This window comes from Bradysia coprophila, unplaced genomic scaffold (genome assembly GCF_014529535.1).
Source record: "Bradysia coprophila strain Holo2 unplaced genomic scaffold, BU_Bcop_v1 contig_111, whole genome shotgun sequence".
In the NCBI taxonomy this organism is placed as follows: domain Eukaryota; kingdom Metazoa; phylum Arthropoda; class Insecta; order Diptera; family Sciaridae; genus Bradysia; species Bradysia coprophila.
Window position 1 is genome coordinate 29,708 of NW_023503388.1, and position 12,416 is coordinate 42,123.

Sequence of the window (12,416 nt, forward strand, 5' to 3'; positions counted from 1 at the left end):
TCAATTTTTAATTCATGATATTTATATTTGATAAAAAAAAACTTTTTGTTGACGTCGTCTGTGAAATCTATGCATTAATTTACTTCCAGAGGGATTCTTTTGAAAAACAACCTACCGAAATCGAACGTATTTTCTAGTGGAATTTTTTATATGTGCCTAGAAAGCCAAAACCACTTTCAAAAACATAGCTAACGCCGACCCGTACGAAACACCTATTCGTGTCAAAAGCCTTTAAAATCACTTACATTATCCACTCTTTGCCTTGTTATCATATACAAATAAATTGCCGGAGGCAATATAGACAGCCCCGTACGAAGACAAATTTCATAAATTCCTATTTAAACAGCTATGTACCGCTATATTTAACTATATTTCACTATAAATAAACATTTCACAGAAAAATATGATATTATATAGCTCTATATGCCTGTATATAGCTCAATATAGCTGTATATAGGTATATATAGATGTCCATATATGGAATCCCTGAAACCCCACACACATAACAAATTATTTCCATGTTAACAGAAACTCTCTAAGTACCATTTTTCCCAAGATATATCACTTTTAATAAAATCCAATATGGCCGCCGGCAGCCATTTTGTTAGGAGACCGGAAATAGTACCGATGCTTTACATTCGTTAATACCTTTCAAACAAAAAAAATTCATGAAATTCGGTCAAAATTTACTCGAGATATTGTCAAAATACACCACGTTCACTGTACTTCCGAGTAGCCAGATAAGAGCTCACTTCAAGAGACCTAGCTCACGCTCCGGAGAACATAATTTCATGAACTTTTTTTTTCCTGATTTACACGGTCAATACCTATCTAATAAAGCTAAAAATATGACGAAATATGTTCAAATGTGGCCGACCTACAAGCAAAAACTGCTTGCCGCCCTGTGCCTGTTTCACACCAAGGAGTCTAACTCACGAGTCGGTCATCCGATTTCCATAAACTTTTTTTTTGTCGATCGGTATTGTAAATACCTTTTATTTGACGTATCACTGACAAGTGTAGTGCTTAAATGTCTGGAGATATCGTCGAAAAACACTTAGGCACTTATTGGGCCCCAGCTCCGGAGAGGTCGATCCGAAATCACCCATCTTCGAACTTAGCCTGTCTTTTGACATTACCAAACGAGGAAAAAAAGAATTTTTAAAATCGGATGCGTTTTACTCAAGTTAGAGAACCCACAGACAGACGGACAGACGGACGGACATTTTTTTTTCGCGGATTTGGCATCTCTATACAACCACAATAGGTTTCCCCTTACTCAGGGAGTCCAATTCGACGTGTTACAAACGTATGCGTAAACCTATAAGACCCCAGTACTTCGTACGGGTCTAAAAATTCTTCGAAGCTTGTGTGGATCAGGAAAGGTGATGAAAAACCGAAAACTTGCACTTTTCTTACAAAAATTTCTCCAGCACGAGCCGTAGTGGGTCGTGTGGGGTGTCATTAGAAAGGTAATCACACGTACTATTGAGCCGAATAGGGACTTATTGTGTTTAAAATTCATCCACACTGAAATATGTACAGTTGAAGTTTTCAACCGTTATGCGGATGGAATAGTAATTTACATGCGCGCCGACGTCTAAGCAGTTTTGTTTGTGTGAGAGGACCAGCTGAATCAAATTCATGACTAAATTTCACTGACGTTTACTATTTTCATATGGTAAAACTCAAGGTAAATATAGTGAGGATGTAATGCCATTCAGATACGCGGTGTAGCACATAAGCTCGATGCCACTGACATCTTTTTTTTAATTGTTGACTATGATTTACTTGTGTTTTCGCAAAATAGTTTTGCTATCTCACAACAGATGGCTCGAGTTTCTATTCCATTTTTGTTTTTAACGAGGGGTGGAGGTGGCGTTTATATCGAACTTTTGTTATATATGGCATTACCTCCTCGCTATATTTACCTTGGTAAAACTCAAGACCTCATAAAAATCACGTTGCAAAAGTGGTCACTGTAAATAGGTACTTAAAGGACGCATGATAGCTGCAAGTTTTACATGGCGAGATCATGCCCGCACGTTAGTAAGCGGGCTTGACGCCAGTCTCCTACTACAAAATTTTAGTGACATTCCTTAGGGGTAAAATTCTTACTACTTTTTCGAAATTTTATCATCAAATCTGCATCTCCACTTTTAAATTCGATTGATTGATAAACGAGAGAAAAATAAACGACAAGCATATACGCATAAAAGTTCTATAAATTAGTTTGAAAGTGGCAAAAGATAAAGAATTGTCACACTGAGCTACATCGTTTTCCTTGAAAGGAAATAAACAAAATCTGTAAAATTTCGTACCAAATCATAGATTGCGATACACGAAATTCCGATTTGTCTTATTAGCTATAACATCTAATTCATTTGACGATTTTATTAACTAATATCTTTTTATGTACATTTCAGTATGCTCCAAAATGGCATTTAAACTCATTGAGACCAACAACAATTTTTTTACCTATTACATAGTGGTCAACAACAACAACTAAAACTTGATCGCATCTCAGCGCAACCGGTTTCATAAACCTTATATACATACAACCTACCTTATATATACAACCAAAACCCGAAACCGCATTATTTTTTTTTCATGTTGCACACCAGTCAAATGATTCGTTTTGTTAGGTTGCAACACATGCCAAAATTCAATACTGGCATATCGCTAGAATGAACTTTAAAAATTGGTGGAATGAGCATCACTGTTTTATATAATAACAAGCAAACATAATACGTGTTATAAATCCACTGTGAAAATAATAATAAAAAAACTAAATATACCAGTAAACGTTTACAAAACAGCATAAAGTTGGTGTGCGCGGGACGGATACCACAACTATCGCCATATATATCCAATGAGCTACTAAAAATCTAAACGCAAAAGTAACGAATATCGAACTAAATAAAGGAATAAAAAAACGGCAAAACGAAAACCTGTTGAAACTTCGAACGTATACGCGGCTTACAATATTATTCTGTTGACATTTGACTGCAACAGCATGACAGCATAACACCATAACACATAAAGAGCGTTTTTTTGTGTTGTTTTATTTATATAATTTTTTAACCAAAGATTGGTCATTTTTTTTCAAATTTTATTTGCGATTGAAATGTTCAACGTCTCAATAACATTTTATAAATATTTCGAACCAAAATGTTCTGTTTAGTTGATAAAAGTTAATAACTATTCTATTTTGAACATAAACACGATTTGTTCTCTTTATTTTGTTAATTTTATTTAGTTTTACTAATAATTTACCATTATTGAACCAAATATTATTGCTGCTGTATTCTGGTTTCAGTAAATCGAATTGTTGTCTATTATACGTACTTCGCTTGCAATTAATAGTCTTACGGTGCATTAATTTTAAGAGTGCTAACGCCAGTTTAATTTTTGTGATTTGATGCAATCAACGAATGTTGTTTCATAAAAAAGTTTTTAAAGCAGAAGAGTGCAGTGACTTGTGAAAATTTTCTAGAGAAATTCTTATAATTTTGAAGTGAAAATGTAAGTTGAAGTTAGCTTAAGTGAAATTCTGCACATAAGGATTAATTAACCACGAACAACAATTTAAACGGTGAGTACGGCAATAAATTTCCTCATTTTCGATTTATTTTTTCTCCCTTGTAGAATCTTAAGTACATTTTGAAGTATTATTTTATGCCAATTATCCTTGGAAAATCTTTGAGGAGATAGATGACATACGATTTATACACTTTTATAAGCATTTGTCCTAGCTTCTGAAAGAACTTGTTTAGACACCTACGAAGGTAGCTGACACCCATTGACCCAAATGTGAACGGTTGAATGGATATATTCCATATTATAAGTACACAGAAAATTCTCTTCTAAGTTCTTGGATCTATTTGTCAGCATTGATTTGTTCAATTAGAGAAATTGTGATTTTCATTTAAAATTACGAAAATGATATCGTACATTGAGCGAATATAGTGAAGATGAGAATAGTAAAGAAAAAGATTAGAAAATGTGCGAATAGCATCTATCTTATAATCACAACATTTCCATCACAAAATGGCTGTAAAGTGTACATTTTTATATGAGAGAAATTGTTCTGAAAATTAATTACTTAATTACACAAAATTCTGATTATTCCTGGGATAATGATGAACGAAACTTAAGTTCTAATAGCCTGACTAAGATCCCTGCAAAGTTTCATAGAGATTGGCTGACTACTTTCCGAGATAGCCCGTCGATAGATGGATAGAAACATACAGAGTAAGTTGAAAGTTTTTGATTGTTTGGAAAAAGTCAATCTGGTGCATTTTCTAAGAAAAATGACCAACTTCAAAACGATGTATATCCGGTAATTTTAAACCTACATAGTCGAGTGATAGCTCGTTTTGTTCGTATTTAAAGCGAGAATATTATGAAATAGGTTTTGTGATGATATGGACCAAAAGGTAGAAACTGAAATGTTCGGCTATACATAGTTGACGCGTCTCAAAAAATTTTCTTCGTTCTTTTTTTGGGAGTTAGACTGCGTCAAGTCCTCCGCTATCGCTCCGGACATGATTATGAGTTGACATAAACTTATAAATGGGCTTCCTGTATGTAAAAGTTGCTTATAGTTTCCAAGTTTTACGTCAACTTTAAGCTTTAAGTGAATACCGCAATTTGGCTACGATTGTCACTATTCTTACGCGTGTATCTAGAAGTACCAAAACTAGTACAGTATTAACGTTACAGCCCATCTCTACCGTCGTCACCATTTTTATGGTGAAGAACTTTCGGGCCTATCACTCCCACATAATAAGACTTCTAACCGAAATTATTCACCGGTCTCTTTTTTAATGGAATTTCATTTATTTTGAGTTTTGAGTAGAAACCACCATACCCCACTGTACTTTCATTTTATTTTGCGAACATTAAAGTTGTATAAAATGAAGACGAACATTGTTTGGTTTGCAGCGTGGTTTTTTTTTTAATTTAATTAAAAACTTTTTATAACTGAAAGCTCTTCTATACGCACAAGAATAACCAAATCAACGAATGAATTAATTAATAAATAATTTCTGGTTCAATTTGACACACACACACACACACACACATATACATCTCAAGATTATGAGAATGATGCCATTTATACTGTCAGATAGAGACATTAGATATTTAAATTATTTGACTTTAAATGAATAAAATGAATTGATTTGAATAAAATGCATCCTTTATCATGACATTATCATGGAACAAGAATTAAATATTTTTTAAGAAAACACCATTGAGATAGATACCATCCTTTTTCCAGCCAGCGACTTCAAAAGATAACTTGTTGTATCGTCATTTATGCAGATCATAAAAAAATCTTTGCCTGCAACACTGGATGAATACAGCCTTAAACCTTTTTCAAAAATACTGTGAATAAAAAAAAATTGGGAAAATTTATGTTAGTTTTATGTAAAAATATGATTGACGATATTTTGCTATCGCTTAGAAGCTACAATCGTTTGTTGTTGTGACAAGGACATTGTGTATAACAAGTAAATCGTTATGTAGTAACAAACGCACACATGTTATCGTTATTGTTGATTCTATGGAAGAGAATTCTGAAGATGTTCGCTTTCAGCCATGAAATGCTTATATATTCTCGGATAACACCACAAGCACATGTTTGTCAAATGAGTAAAATATTATGAAAATGCTGTTTGTGTAGTTTACATTTTATTTCTTTTTTTTGCGACAAACGACCTTTGAACTGAACGTTTAGACTAGCTTTCATTATGCTCCGATCGATTTTTTTTTTCATCCATCCCCTTCGTTATTAGAGGACAATATCTGAAATTTTTAACTTTGCCGACTTGTTTTTTGTTTTGGTATATTTAAGGCAGAGGGCCGTGATTGTCAAGTGTGTTGCATACCCTAAAAGTATATCTCATTATTGGGGTGTCTGGATCTACATTTCAAAATTGTTACCACACCCCACCGCCATCATCATCTGTACCAAAAAAATAATAATTAGAAAATAACTTGATGTGCGAGTTGGTATTGACTTAACCAGAGATAATTCACCAGCTCGTCAACAATCACATACTCATTGATTAGCGAAGAATCCAGCCATATAAGATACATTTATCAGAAATCGTAGCGCCATAATTGGAAAATTATATTCGTTCTAAGGCCTTAAAGCTCAATTGAGTCACTTGAAATTTTCACGTTGAAGATGATGTGCAAAATGTAAATTGAATGTGGTATACGATGGTATACACCTTTCGCTTTGACAGAAATCAACTTCTTCTTATGTACAGAGTGATTTACCTTATTTTACACCCTCAATGGACCATGAGAAAATGTTTGTTTTATCGACCGTTGGTCGACGATAGGGAGAAAATAGAACTATTCTTACTTCTCTATTTCGTGGAGAAAAACAGTTATTCACACGTCACACAATATGAAAAACGTTGTGTTCACCTCTGGAAGAAATATAAAATCCAAAATCCAAAATTGCAGTGCTCGCTTCGCTCTGTTTAAAATTTATCTATTTTATCCCCTCAGTAAACAAATAACTATTTCTTGCCTGTTGCGTATGTTTTATGAGAAATTTATTAAATTTGACCTGGGCTGTCGATATTGCCTCCGGCAATTTCTTTGTACATGATAACAAGGAAAAGAATTTGTTTTCAGCAGAGCAGAGAATGAAGTGAGAGAGATGAAAAATTCTATATAAAAGGGTATTGATACGGTTAGGTGTTTCGTACGGGTCGGCGTTAACTTCTGTTTACATTAGCCTTATTAAATACGCTATCTTGAGTCAAGATTCTTCAGTCCATTATTTCCAACATGATCAATTCAATTCCATGATCAATTCAATTTCTGCCATGGTACACTTCTAGATACCAGATTCCACGATAAATTCATATTCCAATAATGCTTCTGCATCCCATGATCAATTCATGTCTGCCATGATCGGTTCTAATTCCACGATCAATTCTTTGCCATGATAACTTCAATTCCATTATATCATCTCTGTCAGGACCATTGACACGATTTCCGCTTTGCTTTCACTCCGAAATGTCCGTTAAAAACAAAATAGTTTTCTCCTGCAGTTTCCAAGCATCCTGGGCCCATAACCTGTTGACTTTGCAGGTTTCGAAGGAACAAAAGATAAACGACGACAGTAGAAAATATAATCTTTATTGTAAAAACGTCCAAAGAGTCTTCTTCTTCTTCTTTTTCAGCCTGTTTCTATCCACTGCTGGATGTAGGCCTCTCCAACTTCTTTCCATTTCGTACGATCCATTGCCATTTGCTGCCAGTTTGTACCTGCAATATTCTTAATTCCGTTTGTCCATCTCTCTGGTGGTCTACCTATAGCTCGTCTTTTATATGGTCGCCAGTTCATGATCTTTTTGGTCCAACGTTCGTCTGTCCTTCTTGCAATATGTCCCGCCCAGCTCCATTTCAGAGATGCTATTCTTTCCATGACATCAACGACCCTGGTTTGTTGTCGAATCCATTGATTCGTCATTCTGTCTCTGAGTGTTATTCCAAGCATACTCCGTTCCATGGCTCTTTGTGTCACTCTCAATTTTCGGATGCTTTTGTTAAAGTTAACGTTTCCACTCCATAAGTGAGCACTGGAAGGACACAAGTGTCGAAAACTTTGCGTTTCAGACTATTATTCATTTTGCTTTTGAAAATTAGTCTGAGTTTTCCGAACGCTGCCCATGCAAGACCAATCCTACATCTTATTTCTGCAGTTTGGTTGTCCAGACCTAACTTCAGTTTATGTCCTAGATATACATAGCTGTCGACTCGTTCAATGACAGTGTCACCAATTTTGATTTCTCTATCGTCCCCGATGTTGGTCATGACTTTTGTTTTCGATAAGTTCATCTTGAGGCCAACTTTGCTCGCCTCTTCACTTAACTGTTGTAGCATAAGCTGAGCCTGACCTAGATTCGCTGCTATCGGTACAATGTCATCAGCGAAGCGGAGATTGCTCAGGTACTCTCCATTTATCTTTATTCCCATTCCAAAGAGTCTGACGAATATAAACGGAATGACTAGATCAATTTCAATTTAACGAGGGCTCGAAATGAAATTTCCAACTTTTTTTCCCAACTTTCCCAACATAGCCCAGCAAGTTACCTACTTCCAAAAATTCTAATAACTCTCGAATAAAATAAAATTTGCTTTTGATTAATTTATTGTGAGGACAAAGGGCACAAAATTGTAACAAATGAAGCAGATAACGTTATTTAAAATTTAATTTTGGGCTCATATATTTTGTTCGCACCTTATATTGCTGCTGTCACTGAATATTCTAAATAGATACCGACTGTATTTGATATATTTATTATGTTGTGTCATCATATAATACATGTTTAAATCTCGGAAGGACCATTATAGTAAATATTTATGTCTATGGTCTACAGTATTTCATTTGAGTTATTTTTTTCTGCTCAGTTCCATTTACATGGAAGTTTATTTTCTATACAATAAAATTACTATTAATACTCTCTCATATCATTATTGTCAACCAAAAACATTTTGTGTAGAAAAGTCCACATTTGTTCAGAATTTATTAGTTTCACCTTCACATCGAATCAAGAAAAATTCAACTTTTCATCATTCGTAACGAAAAATACTGTATAAGTCTCGCCGAAAGATTCAATAAAAAGGTCAGCAAAAAGATTACGACTTATGAACTGCATGATGATACAGAACATAAATTTAACTGGAAAACGATTTCGTTTCAAAACTTTTTGTTTATGTAAAATTTAACTACAACTAAAAAAGCTCATGAGAATCACACAGAAAAAGAAAATTCAGACAATACATGTGTAAAATTTCTCGGAGAGGTGTAATATACTTCACTGACGTATATGATACATATGGACACTGTTTTCTATAGGTGAGACATATTGAAAACGTAGTTACGTATTTCGGTTGTCACATTTGAATATTCATGTGTCACGTATTGTGGTTATGTACGTGGAATGTGAATAACTTACGAGTGGGACGGAAGTTAAACCCTCATCACGTATGTTAAACGTATACGATGTTTGTCCTAAACAATGAATTTGAATCATTTAACACGAAGAAGATAAACGAAAAAAAAAATATTTTTCAATTTTTATGAAGTACCGAGTTTCATTTCGTAATCATCTCGGAAAGCTGTTAAAGTTGAAATTATCTATAATTGATCCGAGTCCACAACTATCTTGCCATCAAGTCGTAACTAATTTCTCATTCTTTATTAACTTAAATTCAATTATGTTGAACGTCATAACATTGTTTATGTGCGTTGCGTTATAACTTATACACACACGTTTATGGCTTTCAAAGTACGCTTCAAAAAAAAGAAATGTCAACCAACACTACTGTGCTGCAACATTAGAAAGAGCGTTGGCTCATGATCCAGAGGTCCCCGGTTCAATTCCCAAAGAAGTCAGTTTTTAATTTGAGATATTTGTTACCAATAGCTACTAAAATGCACAATAACTACTATAAGCTGTTAATATGGTGTCTACCGTAGATGAATTTAATAAAATTCATATTTTTAAATCTTTGTGGAAGAGAAATACTTCTCGCACGTGTTATATTCGAGCTGGCTGTGTAACTACCTTACCATACTTTTTAACAGGGGGCACGAATGATACACGCATAGCATGTAGGAAATTTCGCTCAGTGATGGATGTGAGATTTAACGTTCCTTTGTTGTTTTTCTTTGACTTTACCTAAGTTTTTAAAGATTCCCAAAATAGTACATTATATAGCAATGGGGAAAGGGTAGTTCCTGTGTGAACTCCAAAACGAAATCAGCCAATGAATCATTTATATGCGGGGTTACACATTACTTATTCAGGGCGGTACTTTACTAAAGTCAGGGTAAAGTTACGCCGCCGCAAAATCAAAACTTCATGTTTTTGATTAAATAAAAAAATCGGGTGACTAATACTCCAGGTGCTCTTGTGTCGAAAGAGGTCTCAATATCTAGGATGTTGTATTTGAGCGTTAGAAGAATGAATTTTGTAATTATAACAGTCAGCGGGTCAGAGATTGTTCAGTACTCAATCGATGAGAGGATTATCACACCTTGATTTTAGGAGATTTGTTGGAAGATATGTATTACGCTAGTGTGTCGGGTAGGCCGTTTGTACGGTAGTAACTAGATGAAAAGTTGTAATGTTAAGAATAATTTTCAGACGTTTCTTCTGGATAATTCGAACTGTGTCCAAGTTCAAAGCATCAGGTATAAATGTTCACCAAATTTTATTAAAAATACAGCTACGAAAAGAAATATACGTACACATACATCACATAAGTGTTAGTACATATTATGTACCGTACATGTCAACTGTTTATTAAAAAAGACATTAAAATTAAACATTCCGTGTACATTTCACTAAACGAGAGACAAATATACATAATTCTTATCATCTGTGACAAAAATATCCGCTCGTTGTCCATATAGAACTTAATTTTATTAACGATAAAACAGACTCGTAAATAATGTCAGTATTTAATTGAATTTTTATCACGAGGAAATCTAATCAATCTACGAGTTGTGTGTGTGTACACATAGAATCAAATACAAACATTGAAATCATTCACGTGAAAAAACGCTATTTGTTTACACAGTCAGTCATTGTACTACGGATACGTATGGGCTGTGTCTATATAGACAGATTAGATAGCATATAGAGAGTGTAATTCATTTTTGATTTTAAATTGTATTTTACCTCAGGTCGCCAAGCTTTGAATTGACAATAAACGACGATTTTATACATAGTTTTGGGCTCGCGTACGGAATGAACGGAAAGTGTTATCTATATTTAACCGTCTGTTCAATGAATCAAAAATATATTGCTTATCCGTTTGATTATAAATCCCAACATACCAATAAAACATAAAGACTTCTAAATTCGACTGTAACTCATCTGTCTGCTAATGTCTATGCTGAATGTTGAATTCATGAAAACTCGATAATAATTAAATGAAACTCTGCACAATAAATGCTATAGTTCAATTACCTCGAATCTCATTCGGATAGTCACTAACTATGCGTATTTTATAAAATACAGAGCCTAATCTTGTTTTTTTTGCTCTCTTTCACCAACAATAGTTTACAACCAAAGCAATTCATTTATTTTGTGAACGGTTCGACGGATCTGTTAAAGAAAGTTCGTAGGTAATTTATTCTTCTGGAACACATTTATTTTTAGCTCACGGTGTTGGTTGTGCTATATATATAATTTTCACCCGTGCATAAATCCTTCGAGGAAAATTCATTAAAATTTATGAATTGTTACTGAAAGGATTTTCACGTTGTGATCAATGATTTTCCATTTTCTCGTTAAGTTTACTATTATTCAATGGTTGTAACTTTGTATGTAATTTCTAATACTGTGATGCTCTTTATTTTTCGAGTTATTGTTCAAAATACGGATGTAAATGTTTACAACGGAAAGTATAATCCACTTAAAGTGTAGATATTTAAAATGGGAAGAATTTAAACCGATGGTCCTAAATATTCAGTTTTGAAACTTTTCAGATGTTGTAGAGGAAATTCTAGGGATCATTTTTGCCAAAAAAATGTGCGTCACAAAGTGGCAGATGATTCGGCTTTCTTAAGTTTGAATTCGATTCTATCAGGACGTATTTTCCTCACAGTAGTTTCCGCAACAGTGGTACTCTAAATAGAGTATTGAACAGTGTATCAAACAAATTTTGGCACTGTAAAAAATGTTTTTCATATAAAATAGTACTCTATTTGGCAGCTCTCATTACAAGCACTTTTCCATGAAGGAAACATCATTTAAAATAATATTTGTTTACGTTGACGTGACGTCTCGATTGTGAGTCCACTGCCTGTAAGGAAGTATATCAGCGTGTACCAATGGATAGAAATCCGACAGATAATCCTGATTATCTAAATCGACGTAAAATACCTATAAAATCTGCAGTTTTCGGCTTTATCAAGTGTGTTTCGAGCGTCTGTAATAGATCATCTTCAAGGACATTTGATATTCACGTTCGAAAAATTCATACAATGAAAGTACCGTAACTTGAAGATGATCTATATACATTTGAAACACGTATGCTTGACATAAATTGATGGTCGCAAGCATCTGTGCCATGTGCTTTATGTCATATCTTTGGTCAATGTGGAAAAGTTAATTCGAATTTTCACGTCGAATATGCGATATATTAAATTTTTAGCGGCTAAATTTTTGTGTCAGACTTTATTCTCACCTGAATTGAATTCAATTCAATTTATTCATTAATTCAGAACAAAGAGGAAGATCCTCTTAATAATGCTCTGTGCGAAAATAAGCTTGAGGTAGCTCATCAAAGAACATTCGAGGACTTCATTATCGTAGCCGGGAGTACTGTCGTGGCGTCTCAAACGATAAACAAATCGCAAACATGCTGAA

General features: G+C 34.1%; 1 long non-coding RNA gene across 1 annotated transcript in view; it reads left to right on the top strand.

The window, feature by feature from the left end:
- LOC119073053 overlaps positions 1-12,416 on the top strand; it is a 144,856-nt gene that overhangs the window by 12,734 nt on the left and 119,706 nt on the right. Inside the window, exon 2 of the long non-coding RNA XR_005086983.1 lies at positions 2,427-3,595. This is a non-coding gene — a long non-coding RNA (uncharacterized LOC119073053). The remainder of the gene's footprint in view (positions 1-2,426; positions 3,596-12,416) is intronic.